This window comes from Brienomyrus brachyistius, chromosome 2 (genome assembly GCF_023856365.1).
Source record: "Brienomyrus brachyistius isolate T26 chromosome 2, BBRACH_0.4, whole genome shotgun sequence".
NCBI classification, from domain to species: domain Eukaryota; kingdom Metazoa; phylum Chordata; class Actinopteri; order Osteoglossiformes; family Mormyridae; genus Brienomyrus; species Brienomyrus brachyistius.
In genome coordinates, this window is record NC_064534.1 from 39,107,115 (window position 1) to 39,131,132 (window position 24,018).

Consider the following 24,018-nt stretch of genomic DNA (forward strand, 5'->3'; position numbering starts at 1 on the left):
TGTGTGTAGCTCCCAGTGTTCTGACAGCGCGACGTTTTGGGGAAGCATGTGATTCAGCAGCTACCAGTGGGCTTCGTGCGGCGGAGATTTTGTGGCTGTTAGCGGAGTTGATAACAGAGGGTCGTTAAGAGAAGCCTGCATGCAGTAGGCAAAGGAGTAATGTTTGCCGGCGGGGGACGTGCGGCGATTAACCTGTGCGGTAGTGAAAAGGAGTTAAAAAGAAGGAAGTGTGCGGATGCGGAAAGAATGGAATAATTGTGGTAGGCTGCCGGCTGAGTAGTTTGGTGAATGTTTGGTGTGGGTCCGGCGTTGCCGATTGGATGGTGGGGCTGCAGTGTGAGTCACATAAAAAAAAAAAAAAAAAACCAGGAGTAGGATCCAATGGGACCAACTGGCATGTATAGAGGCGTGTAATGCAAAAGGGCTGTTTTTGGTAGCGTCTCTCGCTTATGGCCATACCACCCTGAACACGCCCGATCTCATCTGATCTTGGAAACTAAGCAGTGTAGGGACTGGTTAGTACTTGGATGGGAGACCACCTGGGAATACCAGGTGCTGTAAGCTTTTCTCACTTTTACTTTATACAGGGGGCGCTCCACTTCACGATTAATTTAAATCTAGCACTCCCCTTCCATTTTACTATTTTATATATATATATTTTTTCTCTCTTTCATAAAGGCAGCTTTTAGAAACCGTTTTACTCTAAATACTTCCTGGTAATTCTAGGTGCTGTAAGCTGTTCGTGCCTTTATTCCACCAGGGCGCGATCTTCTCACAAACTTGAAGACTGTCACTCCCCATTCACGTTTTACAACTTATTGTTAATGATAAAGAGACAGCTTTTTACACACAGTTTTAAACAAAGTACTGATATTATTCCTCTTCAACTGACCGCTTTGTTTTCTATGCAAAAACCACTTCGCCACAGAAGACTCGATATTATTGGCATAGCAAGTTCTGCTCTTCTCCTTTCAAAACTTGCTAAAAGCTGTATTTAAAAGAACAGATTGGCCGGGGTAATTCACACCCTTCAATGCCAGCTTAATGTTTAGGTTAGTGGGAATCACAGAGGAATTAGGGATGGAAACTTCTTTGCTGGTGGTAGAAGCGGTCCGGTGAATTTTTAGAGAGAAGAGGCCGTCGATGTTTGAATGTAGAAAATTGTTCTGGCTGCAGCCTGCAGTATGGACTTGTTGGTGTGTGTAGCTCCCAGTGTTCTGACAGCGTGACGTTTTGGGGAAGCATGTGATTCAGCAGCTACCAGTGGGCTTCGTGCGGCGGAGATTTTGTGGCTGTTAGCGGAGTTGATAACAGAGGGTCGTTAAGAGAAGCCTGCATGCAGTAGGCAAAGGAGTAATGTTTGCCGGCGGGGGACGTGCGGCGATTAACCTGTGCGGTAGTGAAAAGGAGTTAAAAAGAAGGAAGTGTGCGGATGCGGAAAGAATGGAATAATTGTGGTAGGCTGCTGGCTGAGTGTTAGGTTGAAGAAACTGTTAGTAATCATTTGTTATCATTTCTGTATAATCAGCAATGAGTGTAAATATGTATATACATTATTTTGTTTTTCTTTACCTTCATACTTTAGATTATATTAGTTTACACGTATCCTGAGCACGTGTTTAAATAGTTGTCCACCTGAGTAAAACCAGAACTTCTTCTTCTCTCACAGTCTTTTCTTTGTTCTCACTCCAAGACCCCTGCCCCCCATTGACTATAAATAAAGATGCCAAGGGGAACCACCCTTTGTAACACATTCCTTTGTAGCCTAGCATGCAGAGAGTGTGGTTACCCTTGTGCAAGTAAAACTCTAAGTGTGTTGTCTCGTAATTAATGGTGTGTACAGAGTTGGAGTGGAAAGCCTGTCGCTTTCTCCAACATATACTGTATTGTAGTTTGGTCCTGTGTGCAGGGTTGGAGTGGAAAGCCTGACGCTTTCTCCAACATATTATTTGGTCCTTCGAGCCGGATCCGAGGACACCTGACGACATCGCCAGCGCACCGAGAGGAGCGACACCGAAGTCTGTCGACAGCCACTCGGAGACGGGTGCAAGAAAGACCTGTGACGTGAATTCGTCATCAGGCCGGTGGTTAGAACTGCGCTCGACGTCTGGTGATGTCTGACGGACCTCGGTGGCGGAACACAGGCACACAGGACAGGTGAGACAACAAAGGTTATTCAGCTAAATAACCGGGTCAATTGACGTGGGTTAGGCTTAGCCGTAATTAAGCAGAAAAGGGGTTAGGCTTAGCCGTAATTAAGCAGAAAAGGGGTTAGGCTTAGCCGTAATTAAGCGAAATATGAACATGCATGTATTGTGTGAATGACTGGACTAAGACTATTATAGAGGCTTAGAGTTGCTTTGGTCAGTCCATTTCTTATTTTGCCTGGTGGGAAAGAAGTACTGGTGATTGAAGGATCAAGAACGGGTTTCATCCCTGAAAACCGATACCGCTGCACGAACAGCGTGCAGTAGAAGGCCGTATTGGTGTCCTCCCATATATCTCGTACCAGTGAAATTCCACCCAGGACCTGTGTAGTGCGGAGACGGGAAAGAAAAAAAATGGGAAAGAATCAGAGTAAGAGGATTGAACTAGAGGGAGATGAGAAGTTTATGGAAGGATATAAACCAGGTTCAGGACAAATAAGTAATCAGAGGTGGAGAAAAAAACATGGGTTTGAAGGGAAACTCCACACTCCAGATATCTTAAAATTACAAGGAAATTTAAGACTAGAAATGTTACAAACCTTGAAGAAAGGAAAATTGGAGAAAAGGAAAAAAGAATATAAGTATTCAGATAATTGGTTGGAACAAAGTAAGTTAAGAGATGTACGTAGAAAGCAGAAAAAGGATGATAGAAAGGATAAATTAACTGCAGCCGCTCTAGTCACTTTAGATGATGAGACGGTGGCCAAAATAAAACATAGAGAAAATAGACCACCAGCACCGCCACTATTGCCTGCCCCCATGCAACCCGTAGATAGAAGGGAAATAAAACAACCATCAGCTATGGGCACAATACCAAAGAAGCCATCAGCTCTTCCTTCTTCCCCCATTATAACTAGGAGTAGAGATCCTACGTTATACCCTGTGCGCGATCTAGCTACTGCTAAGGTTCGATGGCATCCGCGAAATGAAGGCATTGATATTGATAGTGAAGAGGAAGAAATAGAATTACAATGCCCCCTAGTGGAGGTGGCAAACCCTAATAGAGAGCCAGATGGAGGACCTGAAACAATGTTAGTCTATAGACCATGGACAGCTGAAGATAGAACGGCAGCATTAAAGGGAATACCTCCTGTTGATGAAGGGGTACCAGAATTTTGGACAGCAATATTGGAACTACAGAGCAGTTTCCACCTGAATGGTAGAGAAATGTTCCAATGTTTAAGACAGCTGTTCAATCATAAATGGGGAAGAGTAGCAGGAGACTTTACTGGTCATGGACCAGACAATCAACCACTTGCACATAATTCACAAGCTCTGCAACAGAGTATGCAGCAATTACATGGAAGGATAGAGACAGTGTTTATGAGACGAGCAGATTATGGCAGAATTGCACAATGCAAGCAAAAAGATGGAGAAGAGCCAGAGGATTTTATGGATAGGATGAGAGTGGTGTTTAGAGGGAATTCAGGAATTCCTCATAATGAGGAAAATGGAGGAGTTTATCAGCAACAGTTAAAACGTGCGTTCATCACAGGGCTAAAACCTGAACTGAAGAGATACATAGATAAACATTGGGTACATCAGAATACTGGTTCAGTGCAGCAAGCCCTAGAATATGCCCAACACGCCCATACAGCACAAAAACAGAAATCAGACGCAGTGTTTGCTGCTAATGATACTGTTGCAATAATACATATGAATCCTCCGGGGAGGGGAGGGTTCAGAGGAAGGTCACGAGGTCGAGGAAGGGGGAGAGGTGCTTTTAGGAGCAATCAGCGAAATTTATTACAGCAAGATAACACTTGCTGGACATGCGGAAAACTTGGGCACTTAGCTAGGCAATGTAGAACCAAGTTTATAAACAACCCAAATTCCACAGAGAATCAATGACAATTAGCCTGTGAACTATCAAAAGAGCCAGATAAGCTGCAAAAACAGGATGAGACAGAAGAGATAGATTTGCAAGCAGTTTGCCAACTGCTAGCACTAAAACAACTTGAAGAACTACCAAAACGAAGGCTTATTATAAATGGGAAAATATATGAGTGCCTATGTGATACAGGAGCCTGTAGAACAGTGTTAACCACTAGCCCTCCAAGGGTCACCTTTTCCTCGTCCTCCATAAATATCCGAACTGCAGGAGGCCAAGCCAAAAGTCATCAATTGACAAATCCAGTTAGCATAAAAGATGAGGAAACAGAGTTAGAATGTCACGCCCAAGTGCTAATAAGCCCTTCATGTCCAGTCAATCTGTTAGGAAGGGATCTTATGATACAAATGGGTATTAGTGTGATTGCAACACCCACTGGCATGAAGGCTATAGTAGAAAAGCAAACTTTCGTGATACATGGCATGTCAGCTCCACAGTATTATTGGTCCCTAGATCTGGGGGGGACAGCACAGACACGTGAAATATTGAGAAAAACTAGAGAAAAGCAGTCCCCTAAACAAACCCAGTTCATGCCTGACGATGCCTTACACGTCACTATGTGGTACAAAGGCACCCCAGGACCAGATTATGCCTATGACAAAACGTTTCATGCCCTTCAAGACACTTGTATCACCTTACAACATATATATGTTAACTCCACTACTGGCTTTTCTGCTGCTTCAGTCATCTTATCTAATAAACAACAGGCTGTGTTCAGAGGGGGAACACCACACGTATCTCTATCAAAACCACCTCAGATGCAGTGGAAGGATGTAGAGATGTTCTTACGAGATTCCATGCACAGTTACAATGACTACCAACCCGTACCTGGCTCCTTTTGGAGCTATGACAAAAAACACAATGTGTGGCGGTTTCCTTTGGGATGGAGAGTTCAAACCACTCTCACCACACACTTGCAGGACCCAACCTGACAAATTTTTCCAACCCTGGAGGAGGGATCATGTCCAGATCTAGATCGCCTCCCGGAAGGGTTGTGGTCGTCCTCCCCCACTGATGTAGGACTGGTAAAGGGGTTTCCACCTTACAAAGTAATTGTGAAATCAGAACACCGTCCGGTAGTTAGACAATACCCGTTAAAACCTGAAGCAGAGAAAGGTATAGCCCCTGTAGTGCAGGATATGTTGGCATCAGGAATATTGCGAGAGGCTCCTGAGGCCACTTGCAATACTCCTATCTTCCCCGTCCAGAAGGGACATACAGGGAAATGGCGCATGGTGCAGGATTTAAGACCAGTAAATGAAATAGTACAACATGCTGCACCAGATGTGCCTAATCCACACCTTTTGTTAAATTCCTTGTCCCCTGACAAGAAGTATTTTTCAGTAGTGGATCTGAGTAATGCCTTTTTCTCAGTACCACTACATCCTGATTCACAACACTTATTTGGTTTCACTTATAAAGGACATAAATACACATACACTAGACTCCCTCAAGGGTTTTCAGAAAGTCCACATGTATATATACAATGGCACTACGGTATTCAATGAGTTCCTGTAAAATACCGTCCCATAGTCAAGTGCTATTGTATGTAGATGATATATTAATTGCTTCAGATACAAAACAGCATTGCAAAGAAGCCACACTGTTAGTGTTACAGCATTTGTATGATACAGGACATAAGGCATCAAAACAAAAATTACAGTATTGCAGAGAGGAAGTTATATATCTTGGACATAAACTCTCCCAAAAAGGTCGATCGTTATTAGAAACTAGAAAACAGGCAATACAAGAGGCACCAAAGCCAAAGACTAAACAGCAAATGATGTCCTTCTTAGGACTTTGCAATTATTGCAGGGAATGGTTACCTGATTATGCTGCACTCGTTCAACCTTTACAAACCCTGATTTATGGGAAGGACATGGCACTGAAAGATAAAATTCAGTGGACAAAAGAAGGAGAATTGGCATTCACAAATCTAAAAATGATGTTACAAACTAATGTGACACTTGCTCTGCCAGATTATCAACAACCATTTACCCTATGTGTTGATGCAAATCAAGGGTATATGAAGGCAGTATTAACACAGCCATTCGGCGCAAAAGAGAGGCCATTAGCGTTCTATTCTAAACGATTAGATGCAGTGGCAGCTGGTTTTCCGCAGTGTTTGCAGGCATGTGCAGCTGCTGCAGAAGCAGTGAAATTATCAGCAGAATTAGTGTTGTGTCACCCACTCACTTTGAAGGTGCCACATTCAGTTTCTTTAGTTTTACTGCAGACGCCACTGCCATTCCTCACACATGTTAGACATCTGACCCTAGTCTCACTCCTGCTTTCACAGTCAAACATCACAATACAGCGATGTGGTCCTCTCAACCCTAGCACCCTTCTTCCGACAGCGGAAGATGGAGAGCCACATTCGTGCAAAGCAGTTGTGGAAGAACAAACCAAACCAAGAGCAGATATTTTAAAGACCCCAATACCAGATTCAACGGTTGTTTTTGTAGATGGATCAGCATCAAAAAATGACATGGGGAAGAACAAGGTCGGATATGCTGTAGTTACATCTACTGAAGTGTTGGAGGCCAATGCACTTCCCCCTGCTTGTTCAGCACAAGTGGCTGAACTCTATGCTGTAATTAGGGCATGCGAGCTCTTCAAAAACAAGCCACTTACAATATACACTGATAGTCAATATGTGTTTGGAGCTGTTCATCACCATGCAAGAGTGTGGAAAAATAGAGGATTCAAGACATCGCAAGGAACATCTTTAACTCATACGAACCTATTACTCAGGTTGTTAGATGTTGTGCAATTACCATATTGCCTTGCGATATGCAAATGTAAGGCACACCAAACTGATGCTTCCGCAATAGCTAAAGGAAACAGTTTTGCGGACATGACGGCAAAAAGTGCTGCACAAAAACAACCTGCCTTAAATGTTACAGATGTCTTGTTGATAGATAGTGATGTACTATGTGATGCACAGACTCATGCACCTAAAACAGAAATACAGAGCTGGATTAAGAGAGGAGCAATACAACAAGGGAAAACTTATTATATGAATGACAAGCCCATCCTACCAAAAAATTTATACAAGACAGCTGCCTTAGTGAGCCATGGACACACCCATGTCTCAACAGGAGGGATGGTACATATTATCCAACAATACTTTTATACTATAAATTTTTCTGATTATGCAAAACAATTTTGTCGAGCGTGCTTAATTTGCTGTAAACACAATGCACAAGGCAACATAAGGCCAAAACGTGGCCAGTTTCCCGCAGCTGAATATCCATTTCAAATTGTACATATGGATTTCATTGAATTATCTTGGTCACAAGGGAAGAAGTACTGTCTAGTCATTATAGACACCTTTTCTAAGTGGGTAGAAATATACCCTGTAAAACACTGTGATGCAATGACCGTTGCAAAATGTTTGGTAGGCCATTATTTCCCTACCTATGGCATACCTCATATTATAAGATCGGACAATGGGACTCATTTTGTGAATCAAACCATGTCCCTTTGCTCACAAGCACTCGGGTTTACGATCAAAAATCATTGCGCTTATCACCCCCAGAGCGCAGGCTTAGTGGAAAGGACCAACGGCACCATTAAAACAAGACTCAGAAAGACAGTGGAAGAGACAAAAAGACCGTGGCCAGAATGTTTGTCTCTAGTAAAATTATGGATGAGAATAACTCCCACTCCTGCAGGATTGACACCATTTGAAATAGTGTATGGTAGACCGTTTCCCTTAGCAACCGAAATGAGTGATATAGGAAAAGCAGACAGAGAAAATACGTTAGCCGATTGGATGCGTAAGCTATTATCATCACAACAAAAACATAACCCCAGTAGTCTGCCAGTAAATTCTGTTTCTGTTCAACAGGATAATCTGCAGCCAGGAGATTGGATCCTGGTCAAGGTCCTGTTGCGAAAGGATTGGAGCACACCCCGGTGGGACGGACCCTATCAAGTCCTGCTCACAACACCAACAGCGGTGAAAATAGCAGAGCGACCTTCCTGGATACATAAGAGTCACTGTAAGCCCATCAAGCCCGTATCAGAGACCTCTGTACCTTCGGAGTAGCAGTGGAAGTCCGCTACAAAGGCGCAGCAATCAATAGGATACTGACGTCTCAACCCGGTGAAGAAAACAGCTGATCTGCACTCCATTTAGAATGGCTCTGATTGGGTGGGGATGTGGTAAGGTAACTCTCGGTGTAATTCTCTTTATGGGAATTGTTGGTCTGCTTCTGCACTCACCAGAGCAGGTGTTTCGCCCACCTAGATGGACACATGATGGTTCTCACCTGAGACCTATCTCCACAAATGAGACCCATCCTTTCCTACAAAATTACTGGTACTGTTATGTTTATGATTCAGCAAAGAAAGACAATTTAACTAATTGTTATGTCTGTACCCACATGCCATCTCATGCCGATGGATTAACTATATATGGGAAACCTATGAATAAGTCACAAGCAAAGTGTGCTGCCTCTTTTGCAGGTGTAGGCTATCAGCATGATAATATAAAAATAAATGACACAGATCCATATACTGCTGGTTTGGATAATGGCGTATGTGCACAGCAGTTTTGGATCGATTTTGCTATAAAAGTGTCAAATATATCCTTACCTTTATCTGTCCACCTGAACATGGACCCTAAAACATTTAATCACTCAATGTGTTATGACCAAATGAACGGCACCCACCATATGGGGAACACCACCAACTGTGCCCAAATACTAGTACACGGAGAAGGTGCCCCGGTAAACATAAGTGGATTTAGTAATGGCACCTACTGGGTGCAAGGAGTAGCTTGGTTATGTGGACCCCGCGCATATTTCGTTTTGCCCTATAACTGGTATGGTGTGTGCGCTCCAATCTTTGTGTCAGACCATACTTTCCTGGTGTCACTGTCGTCTACACCAGCGAACCGCAGGCGCCGGTCCATCATAACTACAGCTTCTCTCCGTCCTCATGACAGTGTCTGGGGTTCAGATGTTCCCCAGGAGTTCAAACATTGGTCTACAGACCAGAAAGTATTAATGTCTCTTTTTCCCTGGGTAGGAACAGCAAAGAATACGTTACGATTAGAAACTATTGATTATCGTTTGGGGCTGTTCATAAATAACTCCATCATAATAAATGAGCAACAGAATGGAGAGATAGATGCTATTAAACAGATGGTCATTCAGAATAGAATGGTTTTAGACATACTTACTGCTGCACAAGGTGGTGTGTGCGTGCTCTTAAATAATACCTGCTGTACATATATTCCCGATAATGTGCACTCACCCAACATGACTACAGCCTTGGACCGTCTGCGAGAACTTCAAAAGATCATGACCTTAGACCCTCATGCTGGCCCCTCATGGTTGAATTGGTTTCTTACTGGGTCCTGGTGGCAGTTACTGCTAAAGTTCTCACTCCCCATTCTTGTTACATTATTATTTGTATGTTGTTGTTTCATTTGTATTATACCCTGCCTCCGTTCCATGATACAACATACTTTTAGTTCTGTTTTTCTGCTATACACTGCAGAAGAACGAATGGATTTACTAACCTTGTCTAGCCCTCTTAATAATGATGATGATGTGATCTGAATGACGGTTGTGCTGAAAGTGTTTTTGCAATTTGTACAATACTGATGCTTCTGATCATACTGTCATGATAAACAGGAGGGACTGTTAGGTTGAAGAAACTGTTATTAATCATTTGTTATCATTTCTGTATAATCAGCAATGAGTGTAAATATGTATATACATTATTTTGTTTTTCTTTACCTTCATACTTTAGATTATATTAGTTTACACGTATCCTGAGCACGTGTTTAAATAGTTGTCCACCTGAGTAAAACCAGAACTTCTTCTTCTCTCACAGTCTTTTCTTTGTTCTCACTCCAAGACCCCTGCCTCCCATTGACTATAAATAAAGGTGCCAAGGGGAACCACCCTTTGTAACACATTCCTTTGTAGCCTAGCATGCAGAGAGTGTGGTTACCCTTGTGCAAGTAAAACTCTAAGTGTGTTGTCTCGTGATTAATGGTGTGTACAGAGTTGGAGTGGAAAGCCTGTCGCTTTCTCCAACATATACTGTATTGTAGTTTGGTCCTGTGTGCAGGGTTGGAGTGGAAAGCCTGACGCTTTCTCCAACACTGAGTAGTTTGGTGAATGTTTGGTGTGGGTCCGGCGCTGCCGATTGGATGGTGGGGCTGCAGTGTGAGTCAGATAAAAAAAAAAAAAAAAACATTAGTAGGATGCAATGGGACCAACTGGCATGTATAGAGGCGTGTAATGCAAAAGGGCTGTTTTTGGTAGCGTCTCTTGCTTGCGGCCATACCACCCTGAACACGCCCGATCTCATCTGATCTCGGAAGCTAAGCAGGGTAGGGTCTGATTAGTACTTGGATGGGAGACCACCTGGGAATACCAGGTGCTGTAAGCTTTTCTCACTTTTACTTTATACAGGGGGCGCTCCACTTCACGATTAATTTAAATCTAGCACTCCCCTTCCATTTTACTATTTTATATATATATATATTTTTTCTCTCTTTCATAAAGGCAGCTTTTAGAAACCGTTTTACTCTAAATACTTCCTGGTAATTCTAGGTGCTGTAAGCTGTTCGTGCCTTTATTCCACCAGGGCGCGATCTTCTCACAAACTTGAAGACTGTCACTCCCCATTCACGTTTTACAACTTATTGTTAATGATAAAGAGACAGCTTTTTACACACAGTTTTAAACAAAGTACTGATATTATTCCTCTTCAACTGACCGCTTTATTTTCTATGCAAAAACCACTTCGCCACAGAAGACTCGATATTATTGGCATAGCAAGTTCTGCTCTTCTCCTTTCAAAACTTGCTAAAAGCTGTATTTAAAAGAACAGATTGGCCGGTAATTCACACCCTTCAATGCCAGCTTAATGTTTAGGTTAGTGGGAATCACAGAGGAATTAGGGATGGAAACTTCTTTGCTGGTGGTAGAAGCGGTCTGGTGAATTTTTAGAGAGAAGAGGCCGTCGATGTTTGAATGTAGAAAATTGTTCTGGCTGCAGCCTGCAGTATGGACTTGTTGGTGTGTGTAGCTCCCAGTGTTCTGACAGCGCGACGTTTTGGGGAAGCATGTGATTCAACAGCTCCCAGTGGGCTTCGTGCGGCGGAGATTTTGTGGCTGTTAGCGGAGTTGATAACAGAGGGTCGTTAAGAGAAGCCTGCATGCAGTAGGCAAAGGAGTAATGTTTGCCGGCGGGGCACGTGCGGCGATTAACCTGTGCGGTAGTGAAAAGGAGTTAAAAAGAAGGAAGTGTGCGGATGCGGAAAGAATGGAATAATTGTGGTAGGCTGCCGGCTGAGTAGTTTGGTGAATGTTTGGTGTGGGTCCGGCGCTGCCGATTGGATGGTGGTGCTGCAGTGTGAGTCAGATAAAAAAAAAAAAAAAACCAGGAGTAGGATCCAATGGGACTAACTGGCATGTATAGACGCGTGTAATGCAAAAGGGCTGTTTTTGGTCACGTCTCTCGCTTATGGCCATACCACCCTGAACACGCCCGATCTCATCCGATCTCGGAAGCCAAGCAGGGTAGGGTCTAGTTAGTACTTGGATGGGAGACCTCCTGGGAATACCAGGTGCTGTAAGCTTTTCTCACTTTTACTTTATACAGGGGGCGCTCCACTTCACGATTAATTTAAATCTATCACTCCCCTTCCATTTTACTATTTTATATATATATATATATTTTTCTCTCATTCATAAAGGCAGCTTTTACACACCGTTTTACTCTAAATACTTCCTGGTAATTCTAGGTGCTGTAAGCTGTTCGTGCCTTTATTCCACCAGGGCGCGATCTTCTCACAAACTTGAAGACTGTCACTCCCCATTCACGTTTTACAACTTATTGTTAATGATAAAGAGACAGCTTTTTACACACAGTTTTAAACAAAGTACTGATATAATTCCTCTTCAACTCACCGCTTTGTTTTCTATGCAAAAACCACTTCGCCACAGAAGACTTGATATTGTTGGCATAGCAAGGTCTGCTCTTCTCCTCCTTTCAAAACTTGCTAAAAGCTGTATTTAAAAGAGCAGGTTGGCCGGGGTAATTCACACCCTTCAATGCCAGATTAATGTTTAGGTTAGTGGGAATCACAGAGGAATTAGGGATGGAAACTTCTTTGCTGATGGTAGAAGCGGTCTGGTGAATTTTTAGAGAGAAGAGGCCGTCGATGTTTCAATGTAGAAAATTGTTCTGGCTGCAGCCTGCAGTATGGACTTGTTGGCGTGTGTAGCTCCCAGTGTTCTGACAGCGTAACGTTTTGGGGAAGCATGTGATTCAACAGCTACCAGTGGGCTTCAAGCGGCAGAGATTTTGTGGCTGTTAGCGGAGTTGATAACAGAGGGTCGTTAAGAGAAGCCTGCATGAGGTAGGCAAAGGAGTAATGTTTGCCGGCGGGGGACATGCGGCGATTAACCTGTGCGGTAGTGAAAAGGACTTAAAGAGAAGGAAGTGTGCGGATGCGGAAAGAATGGAATAATTGTGGTAGGCTGCCGGCTGAGTAGTTTGTTGAATGTTTGGTGTGGTTCCGGCACTGCCGATTGGATGGTGGTGCTGCAGTGTGAGTCAGATAAAAAAAAAAAAAAAACAGGAGTAGGATCCAATGGGACTAACTGGCATGTATAGAGGCGTGTAATGCAAAAGGGCTGTTTTTGGTAGCATCTCTCGCATACGGCCATACCACCCTGAACACGCCCGATCTCGTCTGATCTCGGAAGCCAAGCAGGATAGGGTCTGGTTAGTACTTGGATGGGAGACCTCCTGGGAATACCAGGTGCTGTAAGCTTTTCTCACTTTTACTTTATACAGGGGGCGCTCCACTTCACGATTAATTTAAATCTATCACTCCCCTTCCATTTTACTATTTAATATATATATATATATATTTCTCTCATTCATAAAGGCAGCTTTTACACACCGTTTTACTCTAAATACTTCCTGGTAATTCTAGGTGCTGTAAGCTGTTCGTGCCTTTATTCCACCAGGGCGCGATCTTCTCACAAACTTGAAAACTGTCACTCCCCATTCACGTTTTACAACTTATTGTTAATGATAAAGAGACAGCTTTTTACACACAGTTTTAAACAAAGTACTGATATTATTCCTCTTCAACTGACCGCTTTGTTTTCTATGCAAACACCACTTCGCCACAGAAGACTCGATATTATTGGCATAGCAAGTTCTGCTCTTCTCCTTTCAAAACTTGCTAAAAGCTGTATTTAAAAGAACAGATTGGCCGGAGTAATTCACACCCTTCAATGCCAGCTTAATGTTTAGGTTAGTGGGAATCACAGAGGAATTAGGGATGGAAACTTCTTTGCTGGTGGTAGAAGCGGTCTGGTGAATTTTTAGAGAGAAGAGGCCGTCGATGTTTGAATGTAAAAAATTGTTCTGGCTGCAGCCTGCAGTATGGACTTGTTGGTGTGTGTAGCTCCCAGTGTTCTGACAGCGCGACGTTTTGGGGAAACATGTGATTCAGCAGCTACCAGTGGCCTTCGTGCGGCGGAGATTTTGTGGCTGTTAGCGGAGTTGATAACAGAGGGTCGTTAAGAGAAGCCTACATGCAGTAGGCAAAGGAGTAATGTTTGCCGGCGGGGGACGTGCGGCGATTAACCTGTGCGGTAGTGAAAAGGAGTTAAAAAGAAGGAAGTGTGCGGATGCGGAAAGAATGGAATAATTGTGGTAGGCTGCCGGCTGAGTAGTTTGGTGAATGTTTGGTGTGGGTCCGGCGTTGCCGATTGGATGGTGGGGCTGCAGTGTGAGTCAGATAAAAAAAAAAAAAAACATTAGTAGGATCCAATGGGACCAACTGGCATGTATAGAGGCGTGTAATGCAAAAGGGCTGTTTTTGGTAGCATCTCTCGCTTACGGCCATACCAACCTGAACACGCCTGATCTCGTCTGATCTCGGAAGCCAAGCAGGGTATGGTCTGGTTAGTACTTGGATGGGAGACCTCCTGGGAATACCAGGTGCTGTAAGCTTTTCTCACTTTTACTTTATACAGGGGGCGCTCCACTTCACGATTAATTTAAATCTATCACTCCCCTTCCATTTTACTATTTAATATATATATATATATATTTCTCTCATTCATAAAGGCAGCTTTTACACACCGTTTTACTCTAAATACTTCCTGGTAATTCTAGGTGCTGTAAGCTGTTCGTGCCTTTATTCCACCAGGGCGCGATCTTCTCACAAACTTGAAAACTGTCACTCCCCATTCACGTTTTACAACTTATTGTTAATGATAAAGAGACAGCTTTTTACACACAGTTTTAAACAAAGTACTGATATTATTCCTCTTCAACTGACCGCTTTGTTTTCTATGCAAACACCACTTCGCCACAGAAGACTCGATATTATTGGCATAGCAAGTTCTGCTCTTCTCCTTTCAAAACTTGCTAAAAGCTGTATTTAAAAGAACAGATTGGCCGGAGTAATTCACACCCTTCAATGCCAGCTTAATGTTTAGGTTAGTGGGAATCACAGAGGAATTAGGGATGGAAACTTCTTTGCTGGTGGTAGAAGCGGTCTGGTGAATTTTTAGAGAGAAGAGGCCGTCGATGTTTGAATGTAAAAAATTGTTCTGGCTGCAGCCTGCAGTATGGACTTGTTGGTGTGTGTAGCTCCCAGTGTTCTGACAGCGCGACGTTTTGGGGAAACATGTGATTCAGCAGCTACCAGTGGCCTTCGTGCGGCGGAGATTTTGTGGCTGTTAGCGGAGTTGATAACAGAGGGTCGTTAAGAGAAGCCTACATGCAGTAGGCAAAGGAGTAATGTTTGCCGGCGGGGGACGTGCGGCGATTAACCTGTGCGGTAGTGAAAAGGAGTTAAAAAGAAGGAAGTGTGCGGATGCGGAAAGAATGGAATAATTGTGGTAGGCTGCCAGCTGAGTAGTTTGGTGAATGTTTGGTGTGGGTCCGGCGTTGCCGATTGGATGGTGGGGCTGCAGTGTGAGTCAGATAAAAAAAAAAAAAAACATTAGTAGGATCCAATGGGACCAACTGGCATGTATAGAGGCGTGTAATGCAAAAGGGCTGGTTTTGGTAGTATCTCTCGCTTATGGCCATACCAACCTGAACACGCCCGATCTCGTCTGATCTCGGAAGCCAAGCAGGGTAGGGTCTGGTTAGTACTTGGATGGGAGACCTCCTGGGAATACCAGGTGCTGTAAGCTTTTCTCACTTTTACTTTATACAGGGGGCGCTCTACTTCACGTTTAATTTAAATCTATCACTCCCCTTCCATTTTACTATTTAATATATATATATATATATATTTTTCTCTCATTCATAAAGGCAGCTTTTACACACCGTTTTACTCTAAATACTTCTTGGTAATTCTAGGTGCTGTAAGCTGTTCGTGCCTTTATTCCACCAGGGCGCGATCTTCTCACAAACTTGAAAACTGTCACTCCCCATTCACGTTTTACAACTTATTGTTAATGATAAAGAGACAGCTTTTTACACACAGTTTTAAACAAAGTACTGATATTATTCCTCTTCAACTGACCGCTTTGTTTTCTATGCAAAAACCACTTCGCCACAGAAGACTCGATATTATTGGCATAGCAAGTTCTGCTCTTCTCCTTTCAAAACTTGCTAAAAGCTGTATTTAAAAGAACAGATTGGCCGGGGTAATTCACACCCTTCAATGCCAGCTTAATGTTTAGGTTAGTGGGAATCACAGAGGAATTAGGGATGGAAACTTCTTTGCTGGTGGTAGAAGCGGTCTGGTGAATTTTTAGAGAGAAGAGGCCGTCGATGTTTGAATGTAAAAAATTGTTCTGGCTGCAGCCTGCAGTATGGACTTGTTGGTGTGTGTAGCTCCCAGTGTTCTGACAGCGCGACGTTTTGGGGAAGCATGTGATTCAGCAGCTACCAGTGGCCTTCGTGCGGCGGAGATTTTGTGGCTGTTAGCGGAGTTGATAACAGAGGGTCGTTAAGAGAAGCCTACATGCAGTAGGCAAAGGAGTAATGTTTGCCGGCGGGGGACGTGCGGCGATTAACCTGTGCGGTAGTGAAAAGGAGTTAAAAAGAAGGAAGTGTGCGGATGCGGAAAGAATGGAATAATTGTGGTAGGCTGCCAGCTGAGTAGTTTGGTGAATGTTTGGTGTGGGTCCGGCGTTGCCGATTGGATGGTGGGGCTGCAGTGTGAGTCAGATAAAAAAAAAAAAAAACATTAGTAGGATCCAATGGGACCAACTGGCATGTATAGAGGCGTGTAATGCAAAAGGGCTGGTTTTGGTAGTATCTCTCGCTTACGGCCATACCAACCTGAACACGCCCGATCTCGTCTGATCTCGGAAGCCAAGCAGGGTAGGGTCTGGTTAGTACTTGGATGGGAGACCTCCTGGGAATACCAGGTGCTGTAAGCTTTTCTCACTTTTACTTTATACAGGGGGCGCTCTACTTCACGTTTAATTTAAATCTATCACTCCCCTTCCATTTTACTATTTAATATATATATATATATATATTTTTCTCTCATTCATAAAGGCAGCTTTTACACACCGTTTTACTCTAAATACTTCTTGGTAATTCTAGGTGCTGTAAGCTGTTCGTGCCTTTATTCCACCAGGGCGCGATCTTCTCACAAACTTGAAAACTGTCACTCCCCATTCACGTTTTACAACTTATTGTTAATGATAAAGAGACAGCTTTTTACACACAGTTTTAAACAAAGTACTGATATTATTCCTCTTCAACTGACCGCTTTGTTTTCTATGCAAAAACCACTTCGCCACAGAAGACTCGATATTATTGGCATAGCAAGTTCTGCTCTTCTCCTTTCAAAACTTGCTAAAAGCTGTATTTAAAAGAACAGATTGGCCGGGGTAATTCACACCCTTCAATGCCAGCTTAATGTTTAGGTTAGTGGGAATCACAGAGGAATTAGGGATGGAAACTTCTTTGCTGGTGGTAGAAGCGGTCTGGTGAATTTTTAGAGAGAAGAGGCCGTCGATGTTTGAATGTAAAAAATTGTTCTGGCTGCAGCCTGCAGTATGGACTTGTTGGTGTGTGTAGCTCCCAGTGTTCTGACAGCGCGACGTTTTGGGGAAGCATGTGATTCAGCAGCTACCAGTGGCCTTCGTGCGGCGGAGATTTTGTGGCTGTTAGCGGAGTTGATAACAGAGGGTCGTTAAGAGAAGCCTGCATGCAGTAGGTAAAGGAGTAATGTTTGCCGGCGGGGGACGTGCGGCGATTAACCTGTGCGGTAGTGAAAAGGAGTTAAAAAGAAGGAAGTGTGCGGATGCGGAAAGAATGGAATAATTGTGGTAGGCTGCCGGCTGAGTAGTTTGGTGAATGTTTGGTGTGGGTCCGGCGTTGCCGATTGGATGGTGGGGCTGCAGTGTGAGTCAGATAAAAAAAAAAAAAAACATTAGTAGGATCCAATGGGACCAACTGGCATGTATAGAGGCGTATAATGCAAAAGGGCTGTTTTTGGTAGCATCTCTCGCATACGGCCATACCACCCTGAACACGCCCGATCTCGTCTGATCTCGGAAGCTAAGCAGGGTAGGGTCTGGTTAGTACTTGGATGGGAGACCTCCTGGGAATACCAGGTGCTGTAAGCTTTTCTCACTTTTACTTTATACAGGGGGCACTCCACTTCACGATTAATTTAAATCTATCACTCCCCTTACATTTTACTATTTTATATATATCTATATATTTTTCTCTCATTCATAAAGGCAGCTTTTACACACCGTTTTACTCTAAATACTTCCTGGTAATTATAGCTGCTGTAAGCTGTTCGTGCCTTTATTCCACCAGGGCGCGATCTTCTCACAAACTTGAAGACTGTCACTCCCCATTCACGTTTTACAACTTATTGTTAATAATAAAGAGACAGCTTTTTACACACAGTTTTAAACAAAGTACTAATATAATTCCTCTTCATCTCACCGCTTTGTTTTCTATGCAAAAACAACTTCACCACAGAAGACTCGTTATTATTGGCATGGCAAGGTCTGCTCTTCTCCTCCTTTCAAAACTTGCTAAAAGCTGTATTTAAAAGAGCAGGTTGGCCGGGGTAATTCACACCCTTCAATGCCAGCTTAATGGTTAGGTTAGTGGGAATCACAGAGGAATTAGGGATGGAGACTTCTTTGCTGATGGTAGAAGCGGTCTGGTGAATTTTTAGAGAGAAGAGGCCGTCGATGTTTGAATGTAGAAAATTGTTCTGGCTGCAGCCAGCAGTATGGACTTGTTGGTGTGTGTAGCTCCCAGTGTTCTGACAGCGCGACGTTTTGGGGAAGCATGTGATTCAGCAGCTACCAGTGGGCTTCGTGCGGCGGAGATTTTGTGGCTGTTAGCGGAGTTGATAACAGAGGGTCGTTAAGAGAAGCCTGCATGCAGTAGGTAAAGGAGTAATGTTTGCCGGCGGGGGACGTGCGGCGATTAACCTGTGCGGTAGTGAAAAGGAGTTAAAAAGAAGGAAGTGTGCGGATGCGGAAAGAATGGAATAATTGTGGTAGGCTGCCGGCTGAGTAGTTTGGTGAATGTTTGGTGTGGGACCGGCGTTGCCGATTGGATGGTGGGGCTGCAGTGTGAGTCAGATAAAAAAAAAAAAAAACATTAGTAGGATCCAATGGGACCAACTGGCATGTATAGAGGCGTGTAATGCAAAAGGGCTGTTTTTGGTAGCATCTCTCGCTTACGGCCATACCAACCTGAACACGCCCGATCTCGTCTGATCTCGGAAGCCAAGCAGGGTATGGTCTGGTTAGTACTTGGATGGGAGACCTCCTGGGAATACCAGGTGCTGTAAGCTTTTCTCACTTTTACTTTATACAGGGGGCGCTCCACTTCACGATTAATTTAAATCTATCACTCCCCTTCCATTTTACTATTTAATATATATATATATATATTTCTCTCATTCATAAAGGCAGCTTTTACACACCGTTTTACTCTAAATACTTCCTGGTAATTCTAGGTGCTGTAAGCTGTTCGTGCCTTTATTCCACCAGGGCGCGATCTTCTCACAAACTTGAAAACTGTCACTCCCCATTCACGTTTTACAACTTATTGTTAATGATAAAGAGACAGCTTTTTACACACAGTTTTAAACAAAGTACTGATATTATTCCTCTTCAACTGACCGCTTTGTTTTCTATGCAAACACCACTTCGCCACAGAAGACTCGATATTATTGGCATAGCAAGTTCTGCTCTTCTCCTTTCAAAACTTGCTAAAAGCTGTATTTAAAAGAACAGATTGGCCGGAGTAATTCACACCCTTCAATGCCAGCTTAATGTTTAGGTTAGTGGGAATCACAGAGGAATTAGGGATGGAAACTTCTTTGCTGGTGGTAGAAGCGGTCTGGTGAATTTTTAGAGAGAAGAGGCCGTCGATGTTTGAATGTAAAAAATTGTTCTGGCTGCAGCCTGCAGTATGGACTTGTTGGTGTGTGTAGCTCCCAGTGTTCTGACAGCGCGACGTTTTGGGGAAACATGTGATTCAGCAGCTACCAGTGGCCTTCGTGCGGCGGAGATTTTGTGGCTGTTAGCGGAGTTGATAACAGAGGGTCGTTAAGAGAAGCCTACATGCAGTAGGCAAAGGAGTAATGTTTGCCGGCGGGGGACGTGCGGCGATTAACCTGTGCGGTAGTGAAAAGGAGTTAAAAAGAAGGAAGTGTGCGGATGCGGAAAGAATGGAATAATTGTGGTAGGCTGCCAGCTGAGTAGTTTGGTGAATGTTTGGTGTGGGTCCGGCGTTGCCGATTGGATGGTGGGGCTGCAGTGTGAGTCAGATAAAAAAAAAAAAAAACATTAGTAGGATCCAATGGGACCAACTGGCATGTATAGAGGCGTGTAATGCAAAAGGGCTGGTTTTGGTAGTATCTCTCGCTTACGGCCATACCAACCTGAACACGCCCGATCTCGTCTGATCTCGGAAGCCAAGCAGGGTAGGGTCTGGTTAGTACTTGGATGGGAGACCTCCTGGGAATACCAGGTGCTGTAAGCTTTTCTCACTTTTACTTTATACAGGGGGCGCTCTACTTCACGTTTAATTTAAATCTATCACTCCCCTTCCATTTTACTATTTAATATATATATATATATATATTTTTCTCTCATTCATAAAGGCAGCTTTTACACACCGTTTTACTCTAAATACTTCTTGGTAATTCTAGGTGCTGTAAGCTGTTCGTGCCTTTATTCCACCAGGGCGCGATCTTCTCACAAACTTGAAAACTGTCACTCCCCATTCACGTTTTACAACTTATTGTTAATGATAAAGAGACAGCTTTTTACACACAGTTTTAAACAAAGTACTGATATTATTCCTCTTCAACTGACCGCTTTGTTTTCTATGCAAAAACCACTTCGCCACAGAAGACTCGATATTATTGGCATAGCAAGTTCTGCTCTTCTCCTTTCAAAACTTGCTAAAAGCTGTATTTAAAAGAACAGATTGGCCGGGGTAATTCACACCCTTCAATGCCAGCTTAATGTTTAGGTTAGTGGGAATCACAGAGGAATTAGGGATGGAAACTTCTTTGCTGGTGGTAGAAGCGGTCTGGTGAATTTTTAGAGAGAAGAGGCCGTCGATGTTTGAATGTAAAAAATTGTTCTGGCTGCAGCCTGCAGTATGGACTTGTTGGTGTGTGTAGCTCCCAGTGTTCTGACAGCGCGACGTTTTGGGGAAGCATGTGATTCAGCAGCTACCAGTGGCCTTCGTGCGGCGGAGATTTTGTGGCTGTTAGCGGAGTTGATAACAGAGGGTCGTTAAGAGAAGCCTGCATGCAGTAGGTAAAGGAGTAATGTTTGCCGGCGGGGGACGTGCGGCGATTAACCTGTGCGGTAGTGAAAAGGAGTTAAAAAGAAGGAAGTGTGCGGATGCGGAAAGAATGGAATAATTGTGGTAGGCTGCCGGCTGAGTAGTTTGGTGAATGTTTGGTGTGGGTCCGGCGTTGCCGATTGGATGGTGGGGCTGCAGTGTGAGTCAGATAAAAAAAAAAAAAAACATTAGTAGGATCCAATGGGACCAACTGGCATGTATAGAGGCGTATAATGCAAAAGGGCTGTTTTTGGTAGCATCTCTCGCATACGGCCATACCACCCTGAACACGCCCGATCTCGTCTGATCTCGGAAGCTAAGCAGGGTAGGGTCTGGTTAGTACTTGGATGGGAGACCTCCTGGGAATACCAGGTGCTGTAAGCTTTTCTCACTTTTACTTTATACAGGGGGCACTCCACTTCACGATTAATTTAAATCTATCACTCCCCTTACATTTTACTATTTTATATATATCTATATATTTTTCTCTCATTCATAAAGGCAGCTTTTACACACCGTTTTACTCTAAATACTTCCTGGTAATTCTAGGTGCTGTAAGCTGTTCGTGCCTTTATTCCACCAGGGCGCGATCTTCTCACAAACTTGAAGACTGTCACTCCCCATTCACGTTTTACAACTTATTGTTAATGATAAAGAGACAGCTTTTTACACACAGTTTTAAACAAAGTACTGATATTATTCCTCTTCAACTGACCGCTTTGTTTTCTATGCAAAAACCACTTCGCCACAGAAGACTCGATATTATTGGCATAGCAAGTTCTGCTCTTCTCCTTTCAAAACTTGCTAAAAGCTGTATTTAAAAGAACAGATTGGCCGGGGTAATTCACACCCTTCAATGCCAGCTTAATGTTTAGGTTAGTGGGAATCACAGAGGAATTAGGGATGGAAACTTCTTTGCTGGTGGCAGAAGCGGTCTGGTGAATTTTTAGAGAGAAGAGGCCGTCGATGTTTGAATGTAGAAAATTGTTCTGGCTGCAGCCTGCAGTATGGACTTGTTGGTGTGTGTAGCTCCCAGTGTTCTGACAGCGCGACGTTTTAGGGAAGCATGTGATTCAGCAGCTACCAGTGGGCTTCGTGCGGCGGAGATTTTGTGGCTGTTAGTGGAGTTGATAACAGAGGGTCGTTAAGAGAAGCCTGCATGCAGTAGGCAAAGGAGTAATGTTTGCCGGCGGGGGACGTGCGGCGATTAACCTGTGCGGTAGTGAAAAGGAGTTAAAAAGAAGGAAGTGTGCGGATGCGGAAAGAATGGAATAATTGTGGTAGGCTGCCGGCTGAGTAGTTTGGTGAAGGTTTGGTGTGGGTCCGGCGCTGCCGATTGGATGGTGGGGCTGCAGTGTGAGTCAGATAAAAAAAAAAAAAGAACATTAGTAGGATCCAATGGGACCAACTGGCATGTTTAGAGGCGTGTAATGCAAAAGGGCTGTTTTTGGTCGCATCTTTCGCTTACGGCCATACCACCCTGAACACGCCCGATCTCGTCTGATCTCGGAAGCCAAGCAGGGTAGGGTCTGGTTAGTACTTGGATGGGAGACCACCTGGGAATACCAGGTGCTGTAAGCTTTTCTCACTTTTACTTTATACAGGGGGCGCTCCACTTCACGATTAATTTAAATCTATCACTCCCCTTCCATTTTACTATTTTATATATATATTTTTTCTCTCATTCATAAAGGCAGCTTTTACACACCGTTTTACTCTAAATACTGCCTGGTAATTATAGCTGCTGTAAGCTGTTCGTGCCTTTATTCCACCAGGGCGCGATCTTCTCACAAACTTGAAGACTGTCACTCCCCATTCACGTTTTACAACTTATTGTTAATAATAAAGAGACAGCTTTTTACACACAGTTTTAAACAAAGTACTAATATAATTCCTCTTCATCTCACCGCTTTGTTTTCTATGCAAAAACAACTTCACCACAGAAGACTCGTTATTATTGGCATGGCAAGGTCTGCTCTTCTCCTCCTTTCAAAACTTGCTAAAAGCTGTATTTAAAAGAGCAGGTTGGCCGGGGTAATTCACACCCTTCAATGCCAGCTTAATGGTTAGGTTAGTGGGAATCACAGAGGAATTAGGGATGGAGACTTCTTTGCTGATGGTAGAAGCGGTCTGGTGAATTTTTAGAGAGAAGAGGCCGTCGATGTTTGAATGTAGAAAATTGTTCTGGCTGCAGCCAGCAGTATGGACTTGTTGGTGTGTGTAGCTCCCAGTGTTCTGACAGCGCGACGTTTTGGGGAAGCATGTGATTCAGCAGCTACCAGTGGGCTTCGTGCGGCGGAGATTTTGTGGCTGTTAGCGGAGTTGATAACAGAGGGTCGTTAAGAGAAGCCTGCATGCAGTAGGTAAAGGAGTAATGTTTGCCGGCGGGGGACGTGCGGCGATTAACCTGTGCGGTAGTGAAAAGGAGTTAAAAAGAAGGAAGTGTGCGGATGCGGAAAGAATGGAATAATTGTGGTAGGCTGCCGGCTGAGTAGTTTGGTGAATGTTTGGTGTGGGACCGGCGTTGCCGATTGGATGGTGGGGCTGCAGTGTGAGTCAGATAAAAAAAAAAAAAAACATTAGTAGGATCCAATGGGACCAACTGGCATGTATAGAGGCGTGTAATGCAAAAGGGCTGTTTTTGGTAGCATCTCTCGCTTACGGCCATACCAACCTGAACACGCCCGATCTCGTCTGATCTCGGAAGCCAAGCAGGGTATGGTCTGGTTAGTACTTGGATGGGAGACCTCCTGGGAATACCAGGTGCTGTAAGCTTTTCTCACTTTTACTTTATACAGGGGGCGCTCCACTTCACGATTAATTTAAATCTATCACTCCCCTTCCATTTTACTATTTAATATATATATATATATATATTTCTCTCATTCATAAAGGCAGCTTTTACACACCGTTTTACTCTAAATACTTCCTGGTAATTCTAGGTGCTGTAAGCTGTTCGTGCCTTTATTCCACCAGGGCGCGATCTTCTCACAAACTTGAAAACTGTCACTCCCCATTCACGTTTTACAACTTATTGTTAATGATAAAGAGACAGCTTTTTACACACAGTTTTAAACAAAGTACTGATATTATTCCTCTTCAACTGAC

The 24,018-nt window shown here is 43.6% G+C and overlaps 13 non-coding genes across 13 annotated transcripts; all 13 read left to right on the forward strand.

Moving 5' to 3' along the window:
- The first annotated feature begins 445 nt into the window (after positions 1–445).
- On the forward strand, positions 446–564 carry LOC125730995 (5S ribosomal RNA). Its single transcript, XR_007391287.1, has one exon. It is a non-coding gene; the product is annotated as a 5S ribosomal RNA (ribosomal RNA).
- Positions 565–10,393: 9,829 nt separating this feature from the next.
- LOC125732355 (5S ribosomal RNA) lies at positions 10,394–10,512 on the forward strand. Its single transcript, XR_007391736.1, has one exon. It is a non-coding gene; the product is annotated as a 5S ribosomal RNA (ribosomal RNA).
- Positions 10,513–11,588: 1,076 nt separating this feature from the next.
- On the forward strand, positions 11,589–11,707 carry LOC125734345 (5S ribosomal RNA). Its single transcript, XR_007393661.1, has one exon. It is a non-coding gene; the product is annotated as a 5S ribosomal RNA (ribosomal RNA).
- Positions 11,708–12,788: 1,081 nt separating this feature from the next.
- LOC125736063 (5S ribosomal RNA) lies at positions 12,789–12,907 on the forward strand. The gene has a single exon (XR_007395346.1). It is a non-coding gene; the product is annotated as a 5S ribosomal RNA (ribosomal RNA).
- Positions 12,908–13,984: 1,077 nt separating this feature from the next.
- Positions 13,985–14,103, forward strand: LOC125730778 (5S ribosomal RNA). The gene has a single exon (XR_007391069.1). It is a non-coding gene; the product is annotated as a 5S ribosomal RNA (ribosomal RNA).
- Positions 14,104–15,180: 1,077 nt separating this feature from the next.
- On the forward strand, positions 15,181–15,299 carry LOC125735448 (5S ribosomal RNA). The gene has a single exon (XR_007394744.1). It is a non-coding gene; the product is annotated as a 5S ribosomal RNA (ribosomal RNA).
- Positions 15,300–16,380: 1,081 nt separating this feature from the next.
- On the forward strand, positions 16,381–16,499 carry LOC125734756 (5S ribosomal RNA). Its single transcript, XR_007394059.1, has one exon. It is a non-coding gene; the product is annotated as a 5S ribosomal RNA (ribosomal RNA).
- A 1,081-nt stretch (positions 16,500–17,580) lies between these two features.
- On the forward strand, positions 17,581–17,699 carry LOC125733356 (5S ribosomal RNA). The gene has a single exon (XR_007392702.1). It is a non-coding gene; the product is annotated as a 5S ribosomal RNA (ribosomal RNA).
- A 1,080-nt stretch (positions 17,700–18,779) lies between these two features.
- On the forward strand, positions 18,780–18,898 carry LOC125736872 (5S ribosomal RNA). The gene has a single exon (XR_007396140.1). It is a non-coding gene; the product is annotated as a 5S ribosomal RNA (ribosomal RNA).
- Positions 18,899–19,975: 1,077 nt separating this feature from the next.
- Positions 19,976–20,094, forward strand: LOC125734757 (5S ribosomal RNA). Its single transcript, XR_007394060.1, has one exon. It is a non-coding gene; the product is annotated as a 5S ribosomal RNA (ribosomal RNA).
- Positions 20,095–21,175: 1,081 nt separating this feature from the next.
- Positions 21,176–21,294, forward strand: LOC125733357 (5S ribosomal RNA). The gene has a single exon (XR_007392703.1). It is a non-coding gene; the product is annotated as a 5S ribosomal RNA (ribosomal RNA).
- A 1,078-nt stretch (positions 21,295–22,372) lies between these two features.
- LOC125732983 (5S ribosomal RNA) lies at positions 22,373–22,491 on the forward strand. The gene has a single exon (XR_007392343.1). It is a non-coding gene; the product is annotated as a 5S ribosomal RNA (ribosomal RNA).
- Positions 22,492–23,566: 1,075 nt separating this feature from the next.
- On the forward strand, positions 23,567–23,685 carry LOC125736873 (5S ribosomal RNA). Its single transcript, XR_007396141.1, has one exon. It is a non-coding gene; the product is annotated as a 5S ribosomal RNA (ribosomal RNA).
- The last annotated feature ends 333 nt before the right edge of the window (positions 23,686–24,018 follow it).